General features: G+C 28.6%; 1 non-coding gene across 1 annotated transcript; it reads left to right on the top strand.

Moving 5' to 3' along the window:
- Window positions 1–3,019: 3,019 nt before the first annotated feature.
- On the top strand, window positions 3,020–3,092 carry TRNAV-AAC (transfer RNA valine (anticodon AAC)). The gene has a single exon. It is a non-coding gene; the product is annotated as a tRNA-Val (tRNA).
- Window positions 3,093–19,271: the final 16,179 nt, after the last annotated feature.

Genomic DNA, 19,271 nt, shown 5'->3' with positions numbered 1-19,271 from the left:
TTGAACTTTTATAAATGTTATGAACGGTTATCGGAGAAATATAATTCTTCATTCTTGAATTCGGTTATTTTATTCTGAAGTAAATATTTAGATTTGAACTTTTATAAACGTAATGAACGGTTATAGGAGAAATCTAATTCTTCATTCTTGAATTCTGTTATTTTATTCTGAAGTGAATATTTAGATTTGAACTTTTATAAACGTTATGAACGGTTATCAGAGAAATATAATTCTTCATTCTTGAATTCTGTTATTTTATTCTGAAGTGAATATTTAGATTTGAACTTTTATAAACGTTATGAACGGTTATCGGGGAAATCTAATTCTTCATTCTTGAATTCTGTTATTTTATTCTGAAGTGAATATTTAGATTTGAACTTTTATAAATGTTATGAACGGTTATCGGAGAAATATAATTCTTCATTCTTGAATTCGGTTATTTTATTCTGAAGTAAATATTTAGATTTGAACTTTTATAAACGTAATGAACGGTTATAGGAGAAATCTAATTCTTCATTCTTGAATTCTGTTATTTTATTCTGAAGTGAATATTTAGATTTGAACTTTTATAAACGTTATGAACGGTTATCAGAGAAATATAATTCTTCATTCTTGAATTCTGTTATTTTATTCTGAAGTGAATATTTAGATTTGAACTTTTATAAACGTTATGAACGGTTATCGGGGAAATCTAATTCTTCATTCTTGAATTCTGTTATTTTATTCTGAAGTGAATATTTAGATTTGAACTTTTATAAATGTTATGAACGGTTATCGGAGAAATATAATTCTTCATTCTTGAATTCGGTTATTTTATTCAGAAGTAAATATTTAGATTTGAACTTTTATAAACGTAATGAACGGTTATAGGAGAAATCTAATTCTTCATTCTTGAATTCTGTTATTTTATTCTGAAGTGAATATTTAGATTTGAACTTTTATAAACGTTATGAACGGTTATCGGAGAAATCTAATTCTTCATTCTTGAATTCTGTTATTTTATTCTGAAGTGAATATTTAGATTTGAACTTTTATAAACGTTATGAACGGTTATCGGGGAAATCTAATTCTTCATTCTTGAATTCTGTTATTTTATTCTGAAGTGAATATTTAGATTTGAACTTTTATAAACGTAATGAACGGTTATAGGAGAAATCTAATTCTTCATTCTTGAATTCTGTTATTTTATTCTGAAGTGAATATTTAGATTTGAACTTTTATAAACGTTATGAACGGTTATCAGAGAAATAAAATTCTTCATTCTTGAATTCGGTTATTTTATTCTGAATTGAATATTCAGATTCGAACTTTTAGAAACGTTATGAACGGTTATCAGAAAAATATAATTTTTTATTCTTGAATTCGGTTATTTTATTGAATATTTGGATTCGAACTTTTAGAAACGCTTTGAACGGTTAACAGAGAAATATAATTCTTTATTCTTAAATTCAGTTACTTTATTCAGAATTGAAAATTTGCATTGTAAATACTGATATAATTTTTTATAAATGCATATTCTTTTCATGATGTGATATATTGTTATTGAAAAAAATTTTTCGAGAAATTTTGCTATTTCCTTTTACATTGGCATTTTACTATGGTACTTCGTGTTAATGACTAAAATAATAACTTAGTTATGAATTATTAATTGAACATTAATTATGAATTTCAAAAACAAGTTCTGGTTAAAAAAATGTACTAACATTCGGAACCCTTGTGATCCTTTCATGGCACTCTATGGCAGTGGTTAGGTTTTAAACTTTTTTCTGGTATGGAACTGTAAATGTTCGAACTTCTTTTATCGGAACACTAGCATTATAAAAAATAGTTCATTAGCAGTTATCGAATATACCGACAGAGAAAAAAGACTACTAATTATTTTGAATTTATTTTGTAAAGAATGAAGTTATAAATTTAGGTTGTTGTTGTTATTTCCAATACCACTTGCCATCATCAGCAAGCCTACTTGGTGAAACTAAGCAAGTTTAGGACAGAGGGTCCGCTTCTTGTTTTTGTGGCGCCATTTATGGCCAACCTATTATGGCTACTTCAACCACACAGGCGGAACAGCCCGTTTATAGGGCTGGCCCATTCATACATCCATCCCATTTGACATGAACCAGAGAACGATAAATCTCCAATTAAGTACCTCCAGAGGCATGATTTGCTATGGTAACATTGAGGACTTTGTGTCCCGACAGATTCAACTTGCACCAGTCACCATCACACGGGGACTTCGGCCGACGGGGATCGAACTCACGATCTCTTGGGCATGGGTCTAACACCAGGCTATCTTGTCTCTCTAATGAATTTGTTCTTAGTGAATGCATTTGCTAAGGGAAAAAATAAATAAAATTTTCTTAATTTATTTAATTTTTCTGTCAGTTAAAAACAAAATTTTTTCTGTTTAAAAAATTCTGCTCCTTCTTTTATTGGCATTTTGCAGAAATAATCTCTAATAAGCACCCGAAAAATTAAATGCGTTTTTGATTGTTGATTAAATATATAAATATAATATCTACTGGTTAGAACCCTTGTAATTCTTCAATGGAATCCCAGGGTTCCTAGAAGCACCTTATGAGAACCGCTGACCCAAAGCTTCCACAAAGCTTACTTTAACATCCACTGTTATACAATTGTGCAACGGGTGAAATAAATTATTTATTATTTTTAAATTTTAAATTAAAAAAATATTTCACACTATTTAAATTAAAAAATAATCATAAAGTTATGCAGAAAATAATAAATAAAGATAAATTTTTTTAATAAAATCTTTCGGTAAAACGCGTCTTACAGCTTCGTTTTGAAAAGCAAAAAAAAAAAATATATTAATTCTTTTATTGGTTAAGGAGATCGTATCAAAAAATTAAATAACCCAATCATTTGAACTTACGATCAATTTACTTTATGTAATCTGTGTGCGTTTTAAACAACAGAAAACTTCTATTTTATTCGCGAATTTGTTTTAACTCTGAGAGAAAAAGCGAATTACTTCTTAACTCAGTTCTTCACTCTCGTCGTACCTATGGTGTAGTGGTTATCACATCCGCCTAACACGCGGAAGGTCCCAGGTTCGAAACCTGGTAGGTACACGAAGTCTCTTTTTTTTCCATGTTTTAAAAAATAATGATCAAGCAGTCTCATTTAAATTATAAATGTTATTGTATGTTGCCACTTTTATTTTTTATTTGGTTCTCTCCAAAAGTAAAGGAAAAATTACATACGAATGTATCATCATCATTTTCAACCATTATCAATTATTTTCACCATTATGCTAGAGCTGCCTTGGTGTTATAGGGCCCGCTGTATGCCATTTTAGAAGGTTTGAATCACACGCAAGAATTTATTTGCACCTGCATTTTTCATTATCCATAGTTTCACGAAATGGAGATAACTGCAGTCTTTAAAATGAAGAATGAATTATTTACACATACAGTGGTGTACATAGACTTACAAGATTCTTAAATGCGCCCTATCTTAGACTTAATAAGCATCTTTTGAATTATGATATGAGACAAGAACACTATGAAGAGACATTCAGTATTTATAATCATACATTTTATTTTTATTTATATTGATTCAGGTATTTTAATTTAGATTATTTAAATATTAATTAATAAGGAATTAATAATACTGTGGCGTACATAGACGCCTTCACAGCAAGATTTTTAAATGCTCCTTATCTTAGACTTAATAAACATCTTTTGAATTATGATATGAGACAAGAACACTATGAAGAGACATTCAGTATTTATAATCATACATTTTATTTTTATTTATATTGATTCAGGTATTTTAATTTAGATTATTTAAATATTAATTAATAAGGAATTAATAATACTGTGGCGTACATAGACGCCTTCACAGCAAGATTTTTAAATGTTCCTTATCTTAGACTTAATAAACATCTTTTGAATTATGATATGAGACAAGAACACTATGAAGAGACATTCAGTATTTATAATCATACATTTTATATTTATTTATATTAATTAATGTATTTTAACTTAGATTATTTAAATATTAATTAATAAGGAATTAATAATACTGTGGCGTACATAGATGCCTTCACAGCAAGATTTTTAAATGTTCCTTATCTTAGACATAATAAACATCTTTTGAATTATGATATGAGACAAGAACGCTATGAAGAGACATTCAGTATTTATAATCATACATTTTATATTTATTTATATTAATTAATGTATTTTAACTTAGATTATTTAAATATTAATTAATAAGGAATTAATAATACTGTGGCGTACATAGATGCCTTCACAGCAAGATTTTTAAATGTTCCTTATCTTAGACATAATAAACATCTTTTGAATTATGATATGAGACAAGAACACTATGAAGAGACATTCAGTATTTATAATCATACATTTTATATTTATTTATATTAATTAATGTATTTTAACTTAGATTATTTAAATATTAATTAATAAGGAATTAATAATACTGTGGCGTACATAGACGCCTTCACAGCAAGATTCTTAAATGCGCCCTATCTTAGACTTAATAAGCATCTTTTGAATTATGATATGAGACAAGAACACTATGAAGAGACATTCAGTATTTATAATCATACATTTTATTTTTATTTATATTAATTAATGTATTTTAACTTAGATTATTTAAATATTAATTAATAAGGAATTAATAATACTGTGGCGTACATAGATGCCTTCACAGCAAGATTTTTAAATGTTCCTTATCTTAGACATAATAAACATCTTTTGAATTATGATATGAGACAAGAACACTATGAAGAGACATTCAGTATTTATAATCATACATTTTATATTTATTTATATTAATTAATGTATTTTAACTTAGATTATTTAAATATTAATTAATAAGGAATTAATAATACTGTGGCGTACATAGACGCCTTCACAGCAAGATTCTTAAATGCGCCCTATCTTAGACTTAATAAGCATCTTTTGAATTATGATATGAGACAAGAACACTATGAAGAGACATTCAGTATTTATAATCATACATTTTATATTTATTTATATTAATTAATGTATTTTAACTTAGATTATTTAAATATTAATTAATAAGGAATTAATAATACTGTGGCGTACATAGACGCCTTCACAGCAAGATTCTTAAATGCGCCCTATCTTAGACTTAATAAGCATCTTTTGAATTATGATATGAGACAAGAACACTATGAAGAGACATTCAGTATTTATAATCATACATTTTATTTTTATTTATATTGATTCAGGTATTTTAACTTAGATTATTTAAATATTAATTAATAAGGAATTAATAATACTGTGGCGTACATAGATGCCTTCACAGCAAGATTTTTAAATGTTCCTTATCTTAGACATAATAAACATCTTTTGAATTATGATATGAGACAAGAACGCTATGAAGAGACATTCAGTATTTATAATCATACATTTTATATTTATTTATATTAATTAATGTATTTTAACTTAGATTATTTAAATATTAATTAATAAGGAATTAATAATACTGTGGCGTACATAGATGCCTTCACAGCAAGATTTTTAAATGTTCCTTATCTTAGACATAATAAACATCTTTTGAATTATGATATGAGACAAGAACGCTATGAAGAGACATTCAGTATTTATAATCATACATTTTATATTTATTTATATTGATTCAGGTATTTTAATTTAGATTATTTAAATATTAATTAATAAGGAATTAATAATACTGTGGCGTACATAGACGCCTTCACAGCAAGATTCTTAAATGCGCCCTATCTTAGACTTAATAAGCATCTTTTGAATTATGATATGAGACAAGAACACTATGAAGAGACATTCAGTATTTATAATCATACATTTTATTTTTATTTATATTGATTCAGGTATTTTAACTTAGATTATTTAAATATTAATTAATAAGGAATTAATAATACTGTGGCGTACATAGACGCCTTCACAGCAAGATTCTTAAATGCGCCCTATCTTAGACTTAATAAGCATCTTTTGAATTATGATATGAGACAAGAACACTATGAAGAGACATTCAGTATTTATAATCATACATTTTATTTTTATTTATATTGATTCAGGTATTTTAACTTAGATTATTTAAATATTAATTAATAAGGAATTAATAATACTGTGGCGTACATAGATGCCTTCACAGCAAGATTTTTAAATGTTCCTTATCTTAGACATAATAAACATCTTTTGAATTATGATATGAGACAAGAACGCTATGAAGAGACATTCAGTATTTATAATCATACATTTTATATTTATTTATATTAATTAATGTATTTTAACTTAGATTATTTAAATATTAATTAATAAGGAATTAATAATACTGTGGCGTACATAGATGCCTTCACAGCAAGATTTTTAAATGTTCCTTATCTTAGACATAATAAGCATCTTTTGAATTATGATATGAGACAAGAACACTATGAAGAGACATTCAGTATTTATAATCATACATTTTATTTTTATTTATATTGATTCAGGTATTTTAATTTAGATTATTTAAATATTAATTAATAAGGAATTAATAATACTGTGGCGTACATAGACGCCTTCACAGCAAGATTCTTAAATGCGCCCTATCTTAGACATAATAAACATCTTTTGAATTATGATATGAGACAAGAACACTATGAAGAGACATTCAGTATTTATAATCATACATTTTATATTTATTTATATTAATTAATGTATTTTAACTTAGATTATTTAAATATTAATTAATAAGGAATTAATAATACTGTGGCGTACATAGATGCCTTCACAGCAAGATTTTTAAATGTTCCTTATCTTAGACATAATAAACATCTTTTGAATTATGATATGAGACAAGAACGCTATGAAGAGACATTCAGTATTTATAATCATACATTTTATATTTATTTATATTAATTAATGTATTTTAACTTAGATTATTTAAATATTAATTAATAAGGAATTAATAATACTGTGGCGTACATAGATGCCTTCACAGCAAGATTTTTAAATGTTCCTTATCTTAGACATAATAAACATCTTTTGAATTATGATATGAGACAAGAACACTATGAAGAGACATTCAGTATTTATAATCATACATTTTATATTTATTTATATTAATTAATGTATTTTAACTTAGATTATTTAAATATTAATTAATAAGGAATTAATAATACTGTGGCGTACATAGACGCCTTCACAGCAAGATTCTTAAATGCGCCCTATCTTAGACTTAATAAGCATCTTTTGAATTATGATATGAGACAAGAACACTATGAAGAGACATTCAGTATTTATAATCATACATTTTATTTTTATTTATATTAATTAATGTATTTTAACTTAGATTATTTAAATATTAATTAATAAGGAATTAATAATACTGTGGCGTACATAGATGCCTTCACAGCAAGATTTTTAAATGTTCCTTATCTTAGACATAATAAACATCTTTTGAATTATGATATGAGACAAGAACACTATGAAGAGACATTCAGTATTTATAATCATACATTTTATATTTATTTATATTAATTAATGTATTTTAACTTAGATTATTTAAATATTAATTAATAAGGAATTAATAATACTGTGGCGTACATAGACGCCTTCACAGCAAGATTCTTAAATGCGCCCTATCTTAGACTTAATAAGCATCTTTTGAATTATGATATGAGACAAGAACACTATGAAGAGACATTCAGTATTTATAATCATACATTTTATATTTATTTATATTAATTAATGTATTTTAACTTAGATTATTTAAATATTAATTAATAAGGAATTAATAATACTGTGGCGTACATAGACGCCTTCACAGCAAGATTCTTAAATGCGCCCTATCTTAGACTTAATAAGCATCTTTTGAATTATGATATGAGACAAGAACACTATGAAGAGACATTCAGTATTTATAATCATACATTTTATTTTTATTTATATTGATTCAGGTATTTTAATTTAGATTATTTAAATATTAATTAATAAGGAATTAATAATACTGTGGCGTACATAGACGCCTTCACAGCAAGATTTTTAAATGCTCCTTATCTTAGACTTAATAAACATCTTTTGAATTATGATATGAGACAAGAACACTATGAAGAGACATTCAGTATTTATAATCATACATTTTATTTTTATTTATATTGATTCAGGTATTTTAATTTAGATTATTTAAATATTAATTAATAAGGAATTAATAATACTGTGGCGTACATAGACGCCTTCACAGCAAGATTTTTAAATGTTCCTTATCTTAGACTTAATAAACATCTTTTGAATTATGATATGAGACAAGAACACTATGAAGAGACATTCAGTATTTATAATCATACATTTTATATTTATTTATATTAATTAATGTATTTTAACTTAGATTATTTAAATATTAATTAATAAGGAATTAATAATACTGTGGCGTACATAGATGCCTTCACAGCAAGATTTTTAAATGTTCCTTATCTTAGACATAATAAACATCTTTTGAATTATGATATGAGACAAGAACACTATGAAGAGACATTCAGTATTTATAATCATACATTTTATATTTATTTATATTAATTAATGTATTTTAACTTAGATTATTTAAATATTAATTAATAAGGAATTAATAATACTGTGGCGTACATAGACGCCTTCACAGCAAGATTTTTAAATGTTCCTTATCTTAGACTTAATAAACATCTTTTGAATTATGATATGAGACAAGAACGCTATGAAGAGACATTCAGTATTTATAATCATACATTTTATTTTTATTTATATTGATTCAGGTATTTTAATTTAGATTATTTAAATATTAATTAATAAGGGATTAATGTAGAAAATATACTAATTGGAACATTGTAAACACTTACCGACTTACCATATTGAAATTAAATTAATCTTAATTATGAGAAAATAACTCACTATCTTATAATAATTATAATCAAAGTTTAGTTAATAGTTAATTTTATTTGTAGATTGAAATTTTAAAGAAATATTTCATAAGATATTTTTAGTATAGATCATATACGCAAGGCTTCACGCAATTTTTGAAGAAAGGGTTGAGTGCACAAATATTTAGACATGTTGGCGGTGATTATAATTTTAAAGTAATCATAATTTTAAAGTAATCACTAGTGTCTTAGACTCAATTCTTTTTAATGTGTCAACTTAGTAATATAATTGGCTAAAATTAAATTCCCTTAAAAATTAAAATTCATTCTAAACTGAAGAAAAGCAAGCTGATACTTTTTAAAATAAAAGTATATTTCCTTTTTTTTATCAAAAAATTAAATTTATCGAAGAAATTATAAAAATGGCGGAAAAATTGTTAGTTATTTTATCACATCACGTAACACAAAAGTGTGTCTTAAAATAAATTAATTGTAATGTCCTTGAATGAAAGAAAAAAATAAAATAATAAAATTATATAAATACTAGGAGGCTTCGCTCCCTACTCGCTGGCGCTCACCAATCCCCGGAACTGCTTTCACAGTTCATTTCGGATTGCTTCGCAATCCAATGCTCGCTTTGCTCGCTCATTGGATACGTTCTTGACGTCTAGTTTTTGTATACTTTTTTGACTACTGAAATTCCGAAAAGTTTTCAGTGTAGAAAATTCTAAACCTGTACATTTCAATATTAATTTGAAATTGCAAACAGTTCACATATTTTTCTTAATCACACTATTCTAAATTTCAGTTGTTGAGAAAAGTAACTGTTGTAAGTTTTATTTTAAAGTCTTTCCCACCCGAGGGCTAAAGCCATGCGTTGTAAAACAATATGAAATAGTAGTCTGCCACTGAACGCCGGATGTAAAGCATCGGCTTTGATGAAGATAATTTAGTATTTTTAATTCTCTGAAGGGCGCCACCTTAATAATATGGAATTTGTAAAATAAATGTATATATTTTTGATTGTTGATGAAGCCCATCATTTTGTGTTTTCATCAGTGTTCAGAAGCAGAACAACTATAAGTTTTTTATTTTATCACAAAAATATAAAGTGTATAAAAAACAAAGAAAAGAGTAAGAAAATGTGTATAGTCATAAAAAAAGTTAAAATTATAATAGAGTATTTGTCAGTTAAAATAAAACTTTTTGTTTAAGTCATTGCTAATAATTCAAATTTCTCCGAGGCAATTCTAAAGTATAAATTAAGGTAGTATTGTTAAGTTGAAACACAATATTTTTAGTTTTGATGTTAACAATACAATTCAATTTTCACAAAAACGATTGTTTCCATTGTTAAATTCAATGTCAACAATTCAAATTTTTCTGAAGCAAACTCTTAACCTCTAAATATTACTTTTTTGTGTACACATTTCTAAATGTCAGTATTCAACCACAAAATAACTTAAAGTCCTCAAATTTAGCATGAAGTTGTAAAATGTAATGAAAGAGGGTCATAGCAATAATGAAAGTAGAAGTAAAAATAGTACTGTAAAATTAAAACAATATTTTTAATCAATGAGCCAAGTTCTTCAAGAATCAGTTGTAGAAGTAGGTTGTTTATTTAAAACTTTTTATAGAATTTCTTTAAGAACACAACTGTTAATTTGGGCATTTGGCGATACAACACTTTTAGAATCGAAGGATTTGTTACGTCAAGCACTCAGGTATCATAATTTTGATCTAGTTGCGCTTCTATGTCATTTTGATTTATGTTGCTAAGTTAACTTTCAAAAAATTCTATGGCTGGCAACAGCATTTTTATTTTTTAAGTTGTTTATTTTTATTTCTTTTAGAATTCGTTATTTTTTAAGTAAAATGTTTTTTAACCTAACAGAATTCTTTGCCGACTGTTTTCTCTAGAAAATAAAGTAAATATTTAACTGTTGTGAAAAGAATCTTATTTAGTTGTACAAAGTACTTCAGCCAAAATTTGGGAGCCACGTAAGAGAATTATATATATTAGATCAGAAACACATCATTAAAAGGTAGAATACTTTGGTGTATTCAAAGCAAAGCAAACGTTGCCACAGGCGGAAAAGAAATACAGTCAAAATTTGGGAGCCACGTAAGAGAATTATATATAATAGATTTTATTGAGCAATATAAATGCAAATTAAATATTTTAATTACAGAAACTGTATGGAGTCTAAAATGATTTAAAATAAAACTCGCGTTATGGCTCAAAATAAGATACAACTTTCAGTTGGGATTCTGTTCAGTATAATTTTAACTTATGGACATTTATAATTATGTAATTTATAATTATAATATAATTAATATTTATATTACAATAATTTTTAAGAGATTTTATGAATTTTAAATTTTAAAACTGTTTTTTAAGCTTCAAAATATTAGAAGAAAAGTTAGAAAAAAGTAAACAGTTTAAAAACCTGCATTCGAATTTCGCGTTTTGTAATAATATTGTATTAAAAATATTGAGATTTGTGTCTGCTTCGAAGTTTAAGTCTTTTTTTTTTTCCCCCTCGCGGCACAAAAAAATAAATAACAGAAATAATTCTACTAAAGACAGTTTTCATACAAATGAAAGAGAAATTAAAAGGTGGGGATAAATTAAAGGTCTTATTCTGCCTGCGCTATCCTGTGAACTCATGAGTTCATGGTTCATGGGGTGTTTAAAACAATTTCGGTTGAAGTTTGGAATTAAACGCTCGCTACAGATTTAAAAAAAAAGAAAAAAAAAGAAAATGGAAGTGAATAGTTTATGAATATAAATGGGGGAAAAATACGATTGAATGATATCATGGATTGATGATGAAATTTGTCACAAATAAGGACATCAAAATTGATGATGAAATTGCCCGATTCGAAAAGTGCAATACGTTATAATACCAGATAAAAAATATCAGGATTTTTGAAAACCCGTAGAAAAGCATCGAATGAGCAATAAAAAAAATAAAAACTTTTAGATTTGCAATGAAATTGGCACAAATAAAGCGCACATTTAAATGCACAATTCGATTGTCATAATAGTTTGGATTTTGAATAAAATTGACATAAAATGGTCAAAAGTGATTACTATTTGCACGATTCTAAAGTCGCGAGTCGTTATAATATCGCATTTAAAAGAACAGGATTTTAAAAAACGCGTGGAAATCCGACAATAATCTCCGAAAAGGCGATCGAGAAGTCATTTGGAATATTTTTGAAATGGACTCAAATAAAAAATCTTCAAATATGATATATCTAAAATGTGAAATTATTGCATCATAATTTTGTAGTGTTAAAATTATTGTGATTTTCAAAAGTTTGGAAATTTGTAGCGGTAAATAACGAAAAAAGCGATCGAAAAAACCACATTGTGGATATAACGCATCAAAAATTTAAATGCGCAACTCAAATTTCCAATTTTTTTTATTTAATATATATATATACATATATATATATATATATATATATATATATATATATATATATATATATATATATATATATATATATATATATATATATATATATATATATATATATATATATATATATATATATATATATATATATATATATATATATATATATATATATATATATATATATATATATATATATGTGTGTGTGTGTGTGTGTGTGTGTGTGTGTATATACATTTTTTTATTATGTTCATGTGCTACCGTGGGCAGCACGGGGCTGCCACTGCACACATATTTTTTTTCTTCCTCTTTTTCCACTGCTAAATCATAGAGTTTCAAATATATGCCTTTTAGCTTGCACAATTACCTACATGCCGATAAAACAAGCAATTCAGATAAAATCAGCAAAAGAAACAAGCTCGTAATCTATAGTCACTTTAAAATAATGTTGTCACTTGCACTGTAAAACACTGTTATCGTGGTAACATTATTTTAAATTGCATTTTCATATTCGATTACGTAATCAATATAAACAATGATAATTATCGAATACGACAATATCACGATCAATATCGGCAAAGTTGTTATAGAAAACGATATTATCGTGAGTACGTTAGTTTCTCTAGTGATTTTTTTTAAAATCATAATTAAAAGAAAGACAATTTTGAAAAAAAATAAATTATTATCAACAGTTGGGCAACGAAAATATTCTCTGATATAAAAAATAAAAATATAACGTAAGTCAGTTAAGTTGGAAAAAATTGAGATTAACTGCGTACCATCGATATTTTATAAAGATATAACGCGATAATAAAATTCTGATATTGTTCACAGTATACTTACTTTTGTATAAAAAAAATTCATACTATATTTAAGAAAAAGCAAATCGAAAGAAAAAAAAATTGATTGTATAATAGTTTATTCACACTTATTGATTAGTTTATTCAAATTGTCCTCGTTTAATAAGGTTATTTGTTACCTCAGAGCTAGTTAACAGTTTATTTAATTTATTTGCAATTAAAATGCTCAAAGCTCAGGTCTTTAATTACAAAGGGTAATATTTTAAATCTTAACAACACACAGTTATCACAGATATTATTTAAGTAATGAAAAATCGCTCCGTTGCCATTCCCCAATTACTTAAATTGTGTCCTTGGGGCTGCAGACGAGAAGCAATTGATACGGGTTGGCCTTCTTCAGTCTAATAATTTGAAAAGAAGACAAAACTTCAAATCAATTGGGCACGTGATTTGATTTTTAAGCTTGCGATTAGTGCACGCAAATTAACTCATTTTTGGTTCGAAGAACAAGTTAAAGCAGACATAATAAACAAATTTAACGAAGAAATGTTTTGAATTCGAAATTCATTTTTTTTTAGAATTCTTTTTTTCTTCTAAATGTATGTTTAGATATTTTCTAAATCTTTTACATATTTTTTATGAAATGAACTTTTCAGTCATTCTAGATTTATGCACTGCATCTAATTAAGAATAGGTTCATTCTTAACAGCTTCAACATTGTGCATCGAAAATCGTTGTCAGAATTCAAATTCTCTGCATTATTATTAAATCAGTTGCATTCGAAAAATTTCTTTATTTCATATTAAAATCGGTAGTTACGGTGAAAAGGGGGGGGGGGGTATCGACAATTTTCATAAATTTGCCAATATAACTTATTAAGCATCATATTTTGAACAAATCTTTCTTTTAAAATTAATCTTCATTTTGAATGTATGTTTTGAACCCACAAAAACTAATTTGAATGTATATTTTTTAATAATAATTTTTTATTTCGTATAAAGTTTGTTTCACACACCATTCCCATATCTTAAAATTAATTATTTAATCAATCGTTACATATAAGATATGAAGTAAAATCATATTTAGTCAATAAAATTAATCATTAATCAGTAAAATCAATATAATAATCAATTAATCAATGAAGTTTGTTTATGCCTACCTATATTAGTCCTTGATTTCTATGCTAGTCTCAAAGAGTTTGTTTAAGTCTATGATCATTTCATTAGAAAAAACATAATACAAATTGAAAACAAATTGTACAAAATTATTTGGGTGGGAATATATTTTTATAATAAATATCTCCTTTTAAGCAGGGGGGAATTTTTTTTTCCTGTTGCGTGATATTTTTGGGCTGATCTTAGATATTTTCACGTCACTGATTTGAAATCTGCAATAGATTTCTCTTCATAAACTATATTTTAAGAAATTTAATAACATGTATAATAATCAAGAGTAAAATTCCCTCGCATAACTTCTCTGCTACGTAAGGAGTGGTGGGAAGAAACATTTCAGTTTATGATGTGAAATGTTAAATCGGATGTTTTTTGTCTTAAAAATCAAAGAAGCGGACAAGTGTATAGGTATTTTTTTAAATTTTATAACCGTCGTTGAACAGCCGACCCAATTTTTGGGTTTACGACTACTAATGTATACTCCGTAGCCTGGCAATTTTGAACCAATCCAGAAGACAAGGAAACTCCTTGATCAATACCCCCCGAGGTATTGATTTGTTATGGGAGCATGGAGGACTTTGCGATTCGACAGATTTAAAGTGCATCGGTCACCATTTACTACAGGGGAAGTCTTCGCTCGGCCTAGTATCGAACCCACGAACTCTTAGACATGGGTCCAGTTCCCAACCAACCAGACTATCCCGGTCAAGTGTATAGGTATGTAATATAAGCCTATATGTTTTTTATAAACTTGTAAATTCAGACAAAAAATAAAAATATAGTTTTGAAAAAACAATCTGCAGCATTCTGAACTAAACTAATTTCAGTAAGAAATCCTCATGCGTGAATTTGGTAAGATCAGGTACTTGGTACTTGTATGAATGCAACTGGAAATTTTTTTCCCCCAACTAATTAAATTAAGCAAATTTCAATTCCACCATAAAAACCTTGTTGTGTAATTTGCAATTGAACTGTCAGAAAGAGTTTTGCCTATCTGTGCAAAAATTAGGGGGAATATTTTCATTGTTAAGTAAAAGAATTATTCCAAATGATCACACTGGATCAGGGGTTTCCAACTGGCGGCCCTCGAAGCCTTATTTTGTGGCCCGCGAATTAAAATATATTAGATGTGATTTTTTTCCCGGACAAATTTTCGTAAAAAATCTATATTTGTTTAAAATACTTCTATTTCGTTAAAAGAACCTAATCTCTTCGTTTCAGCGAAATTTAACATACCAAGGATGAAAAAAACAATTTTTTTTCTTAGGTTTTGTATTCAGGAAAATATTTATTCAAATACAAAAATAATCGTGTAGTTGCTCTTTTTTATTTCGTTTTTTTGTATTCTGTGAATATAATTAAACATGTGCATTCTCGAAGAAATTCTCCGATTTAACTTTTTGAAACCACTCATTTTGGACGAAATTATTTACATTTGTGTATTTTAAAACGCATAAAGGAGGTAATGAATATCATATTTATTAAAATTCTTTGAATCGAATAGGGCGTGAGCGGAAAAGAAAACAAAATTAATTTCAGATGCTCGAGAAGTTTTTTTCTTTTCTGCTTTAAATCCTAATAGGTCTGAAAAAATTTTTAATTTATCAGAGAATTAAATTTAAAAGAAGAAAAAAATCTTGTCACTGAGTTTCTAATTAAGAGAAGATTCTAAATGATACGTAACGAAATTATTTGTAATGCTTGTTATTTTGCTTTTCAGTATTAAAAAAAAAAAATTTATATTTAAAAGCAAAATATAATCCTTATTTTATTAATTTTCCTTTCGAATGTAAGCACAGCAGACTAACCTCAATTCTCTCATTGAACATTTTGTATGCTACTATGTAAATTTTAATACCAACCTTTCGAAAGTTTTATATCTTTACGATATGATATCTGTTGCACATTAATTGTTTAATACATAGGTGCACATTAAAGTTATTGTAGCCAAATTTTTTAATATGCAATTAAATATTTTTAAAAATCTAGTTCTTATTTCAATTTGTAATTCAATGCTTTTGTTTTGTACAACTTGATAGAAATCTGACAGTAATATTTAATGCTCCTTCTAACATAAAAGAGTCTGAGGAGACACGTGGAAGTTAACGCGACTCCTAAAATAAAAACATATAATGAATAATTAAGTTGATTGAAGAATAGAAACAATTAACAGAATGCCAGCCATAATTAAATAATAATAAATTTAATAAAAGGATAACAATTAAGGTTACAAGTTAGTTAATTCCAGATTAAACATCGTGGCGGACAGGTTGTCCCAGTAATATACACAGGCGTCGTCACAGACCGAACTGAGAAGAAAAACAGGTGCAGTTAGGTCTGCAATCGTGATTGTCCTTATCGCCAACTGGCGACGTAAGTTTGCCACATTTCGGCGTTTAGCTTGAAATCGGCTCAAACGCAGCAGCCGCTGCATACTCCCTCCGCAGTGTAACGGTTAAAAATGGACATACCGTTGAGGTCTACGAATTGTTCTACCGGTACGAGTTGTATTGGCTGGATCAATCGGTTTCACTGTCTCTGAGTTTTTTGCAGGAACGGTTGATTCAATCGACTCGACTGGAGAAGGATAAGTATGTTGATTAGTCTCTTTGGGCAGGAAAGCTGGTTTAAGCCTGTCTATGGAAATGGTATACTTTTTCCCCTTAAGTTCGATGTCGAAAAGTTTGTCACTTCTTTGCAGAACTCTATACGGACCATCGTACGGAGCTTGGAGTGGCTTTCTAACAGCGTCGTGTCTGACAAATACATGTGAGCAGTCCTTTAAATGGGGATGAACAAATATTGTTCTGTGTCCATGACGAGACATCGGGGCTGGTCTCACATTTTCGAAGTGGGATTGCAAGTCCAGGATAAGTTGATTTTGGGAAGCACTGGTCGGTGAAGGAACGAAGAGTTCGCCTGGTAGTCTGAGAGGTCTTCCATAGACCAATTCGGCAGTTGTGGCTCCTAGATCCTCTTTAAAGACTGCACGGAAACCTAGTAGCAATGTAGGTAGAGCTGAAGACCACTGCTCGGTATTATAGGCCTTCAGGGCTGCCTTTAGTGGACGATGAAACTCCTCGATCAAGCCATTTCCCTGAGGATGATACGGAGAAGTCCTGATGCGTTTGATGCCTAGGAGTTGTGACAGGGCCACGAAAAGTGAACTTTCGAACTGCCTGCCTTGGTCAGTAGTAACACGGACAGGACAGCCAAACCTGGAAATCCAATGAGTAAAAAAGGTCTTTGCAACTGTGTGTGCAGTTATGTCAGGAATAGGGACAGCCTCTGGCCACCGAGTAAATCTGTCGATCATAGTTAAACAATAGTAATTCCCGTTGGATGGTGGAAGAGGACCCACAAGATCCAGGTGTACATGCTCGAATCTTTGTGACTGGTCTAAAAAATCACTTACTGCAGATTTTGTGTGGCGAGTTACTTTTGATCTTTGGCATGGGACACATTGTCTAGCCCATTCTGCACAATCTTTACGTATGGATGGCCAAACAAATCTAGATCGCATCAATTTTGAGGAAGCGCGAATCCCAGGATGGGATAAATTATGTAAAGTAGTAAAAACTTTTTTACGAAATATTTCAGGAATGTATGGCCGAGCTGTGCCAGTTGATAAATCACAATAAATTGATTTACTACAATCAGGCAAGGTTATTGCTTTAAATTTTAAGATGTCGGAATTTGTCAATAAATCATTTAGTTCCTCGTCGGTTGTTTGTGCCTGTGCAATTTCGTTATAGTCGATTGTGTTGGGCATAGATATTGCTTCGATTCTCGATAGTGCGTCTGCCAAAACATTATCTGATCCTTTTATATGATGAATATCGGTCGTAAACTGAGATATGTAATCTAATTGTCTCGCTTGTCGCGGAGAGCAATTATCAGAGCGCTTTCTGAATGCAAAAGTTAGAGGCTTATGATCTGTGAAAAGAGAAAATTCTCGCGCTTCAAGCATATGTCTGAAATGTTTGATTGCCGCATAAGCTGCCAATAATTCTCTATCGTATGCGCTATAAATTTTTTCAGTTGCGGAAAGTTTTCGAGAGAAAAAAGCAAGTGGTTGTGCATCATTGTTAACTATTTGCGCTAAAGCCCCTCCTATTGCGAAATCCGACGCATCCACGTGTAAAATTAATTTGGCATTCGGTTTAGGGTGCGACAACAGCACAGCGTTTGCAATTAATTCCTTACACTGTTTAAAATCATTATTAGCTTGATCTGTCCATTCAAGTTTCGTTTTGTCTTTCTTTTTGGCTCCTTTTAAATACGCCGTTAAATGTATTTGGTTTTGTGCTATATTCGGTAAAAATCTACGGAAAAAATTTAAAATTCCTAGAAATCTTTGAAGTTCATTAACGGTTTGAGGTTGGGGATAATTTAAAATTGGTTTGATTTTGTCGGGTAATGGTTTTGTACCATCTTGAGAAATAAGGTGTCCTAAAAATGAAATTTCAGGTACACCGAAAACACATTTGGAAGTTTGTATAGTTAATCCATACTTGTTCAAACGATCAAAAACCAAACGTACGTGTTTTCTATGCTTTTCTTCAGTTTCACTAAAAATTAAAATATCGTCGAGATAAACGTAGCAAAAGGAAAAATCACCAAGAATTTCATTCATAAATCTTTGGAACGTTTGAGCTGCTCCACAAAGACCGAAGTTCAGATAGGGAAACTCAAAAAGGCCAAATGGTGTACATACCGCGGTTTTCTGTACATGTTCCGGGTGCACTGGTATATGAAAATATGCTCTCACAATATCGAGTTTTGAGAAAATTTTCGCACCATAGAGAGAGTTTGAAAAGTCCTGTATGTGCGGGATTGGGTAACGATCCGGAGTTGTACACGCATTTAATCTGCGATAATCTCCTACAACACGAATACTACCGGAACTTTTCGGAACCACGTGGAGCGGAGAAGACCACGGTGACTTGGATGGTCGACAAATTCCCTGCTCCATCATGAATTGGAATTCTTTTTTAACGGATTCGTA

The sequence above is a fragment of the Parasteatoda tepidariorum genome, chromosome 8 (genome assembly GCF_982258835.1).
Source record: "Parasteatoda tepidariorum strain Cologne lab strain chromosome 8, Ptep-v5.0, whole genome shotgun sequence".
Lineage (NCBI taxonomy): Eukaryota > Metazoa > Arthropoda > Arachnida > Araneae > Theridiidae > Parasteatoda > Parasteatoda tepidariorum.
This window is presented reverse-complemented; position numbering and strand designations above follow the sequence as displayed.